Source organism: Cyprinodon variegatus, unplaced genomic scaffold (assembly GCF_000732505.1).
Source record: "Cyprinodon variegatus isolate N-32 unplaced genomic scaffold, C_variegatus-1.0 Scaffold4725, whole genome shotgun sequence".
Lineage (NCBI taxonomy): Eukaryota > Metazoa > Chordata > Actinopteri > Cyprinodontiformes > Cyprinodontidae > Cyprinodon > Cyprinodon variegatus.
The window spans coordinates 220-2,773 of NW_015155178.1; the positions used below are offsets into that span (position 1 = coordinate 220).

Below are 2,554 nucleotides of genomic sequence, written 5' to 3' on the forward strand. Positions count from 1 at the left end.
GGAGGTGCGGCATGAGTGAAGCAGAGAGGGTGGGGGAGTGGCGTGAAACCTGTTTTTTTTCAAATTTTCAGTCGAAGTCTGCTCTCGTCTCGATGTTACAGACTGCAGCTTTAACATGGATGGTAGCAGTGGAGCGCATCTAGTGATCTTTCCCAACCTTAAAAACTCAATCTTTTCAAGATGGTTAAAAAAAAAAAAGACTGCTCTTGGCATTATCGTCCGCCATGGTTGTTGTTTTTCTTTGTTAAGTATTAATGAAGTTTAGGTTGGATGAATGCGACCTGGCATTTGAAAAGATTAGATCCGTATTGGATTCAGGACCACATAGCCAAGTGGCCTGGGTCGCATTCATAAAAAAAAAAAAAATCAGATGTGTGTTGTTCAGGCTGCCATGAAAAGCTCAGATACTGGTCGCATATGGACAAAAAAACAATGGGATTTGGGTCACTTCAGGCTGCTGTGTGAATGTAGCCTAAGATTAAATAATAAAAGTTGGAATGGCCTAGTCAAAGTCCAGACCCAAGTTAAAAGATTATAAAAATTTTCACAGTTCCCTGATGTGATTCAGCTCCACTAAGTGAACCAATGAATGGCTTAAACAGCTCACCCATTCCAGAGCCGATGACATCACCCATAGGACTGAACTTGTTGACCTGTAAAAACAGAGAGCCTTACTTTAATAGGTGCAATATTTCGAGTTTGTTTTGATCTGCTTATAGTTCAGTGAAAAACATTTACAGATTTGATCCCTGCAGCGGTGGAATCATACATCTGAAACACCAGCTCCCCGCTGTTAGCATCAAAGATGTCAATGGTCCTCTGGTCTCCGGCACAGATGCGGTCATCAGGATAGCGCCCCGCAACGATGAGGTCATAAAGGGGATGCCATGTAGCCTACAGAACGATTAAAGCAATATTTTGTTGACAAAGATAGACTCCACCCCCCCTCCAAAAAAAAAAAAAAATGGCCTCCATCTTACAACATCAATGGTTCTGAAAAATCGTAACTTTTTTAGATAAATAAAAACATAAATTTTTTGATATAATTGTTAAAGATGTACAAATAATATCCTGTTATCATCCCCATGAAAACAACCAACAAACCTTAATGGGTGTAAGGTGCTGAAACTGTCTGTGCGGATGCTGGATGATGTGCTGAGGCTTTGACCAGTCAGAGGACGAGTAAACGCGGATCTGGTCGTACTGATCTGTGGTCAGCAGTTTGGAGCAGTCCAAAGGGTTGAAATAAGCTGCAGAGACCCATCATACAGACACAAAGAGCTGTGTTAGCTTTTGATCACATAATAAACTCCTAACATCCACCTTTTCTAACCATCTGCTGTAATCTAATATATTAAATCTGTGCTGCAGAGATGATTGAATTATTCTCAGAGCCCTCTATTGTTAAAGGGATTTTTTCAAGGTCTTTAAGGTTATTTGCTGCAAAGGAGGATGAAAAAACAAACATTTAACTGCACTGCTACAACCTATTTTACAGCTTAAAATTTGTGGTGACCAGATTTGGGTTTCTGAAAAGGAGGAAACTTTTTTTTTTCCTGCTGGGCTTCCAAGGCTGGGCGTAACTTTGTGATGAAAGTTGGTGGGGACAGTTGGGTGGTGGCTCATGGACCTACAGTTACAATATCATTATGTTAACTTTTCCAAAAATGAGCTCAAACATGTTTATTGAATGCTTTCCTATTTTTGAAAGCACAAGGCCACAACACACCAATATTTATATTTACAGATTTTAAAGAGATGCCTTTTAGTGCATTGCAAATATAGGGCCAAAAAACACCAATGCATGAAAAAAAATAATTAATAAGAGCCGATTCCAATGGCAAAATTGATATATCATGCATCCCCAGAAGTACAATTTCAATTCCATCCAGAAATAATATGGTTATGCTGCATTTTAAATATAGCATAGCATTTCTTTTTGTTATCTTTCTGGTAAACTTGGAGATATATTTTATTGCATATCCCAGTAAATCTGTTTCACCTTTAAATCTGCAGCTCTCCCTACTTCTCTCCGTATTCTGTTTTAAAAAAGATTTATGAACCTCTTTACTAATATGATGACAGAAACAAAATTTTAAGATATGTAGAAGCAGTCTGATTCTGTCTGTATAATAAGAACACATAAATTTTAACCTGTAATTGGGAGTCATGGTCCTCTGAGAAGCCAAGATTTTTTTAAGTAGTATAGAAGAAAAAAAAATATGTTTTTCTCAAGCTTCTTGTGTTATAATAGAATCATAATCAGAATCAGAATCAGGTTTATTGCCATTGTTAGTGAAGGACTTCACAAACTAGGAATTTTTTATGGTACAATCGTGCAACATGAAACATATAATATGGAATAGGTAAATAAAATTATAAAAATACTTGTTTAAACTTACAATTTGTTGCTATTTTTAGCTGAAAAAGCTCTGTATGTCTAGCAAACAGATTTTTCGGTGGCATCTTTAATTATTTTAACCAACCCCTATTCTAAATTTTATTTAAACATCAAAGTAGCTGCTGGTGAATATTCACTAAGTGCTGCTGTGTG

At 37.0% G+C, this 2,554-nt stretch overlaps 1 long non-coding RNA gene across 1 annotated transcript; it reads right to left on the reverse strand.

The window, feature by feature from the left end:
• Positions 1 to 521: 521 nt before the first annotated feature.
• On the reverse strand, positions 522 to 1,914 carry LOC107081405. Its single transcript, XR_001481068.1, has 3 exons — positions 1,105 to 1,914; positions 739 to 894; positions 522 to 653 (listed from the first exon to the last, which is right to left on the reverse strand). It is a non-coding gene; the product is annotated as an uncharacterized LOC107081405 (long non-coding RNA).
• Positions 1,915 to 2,554: the final 640 nt, after the last annotated feature.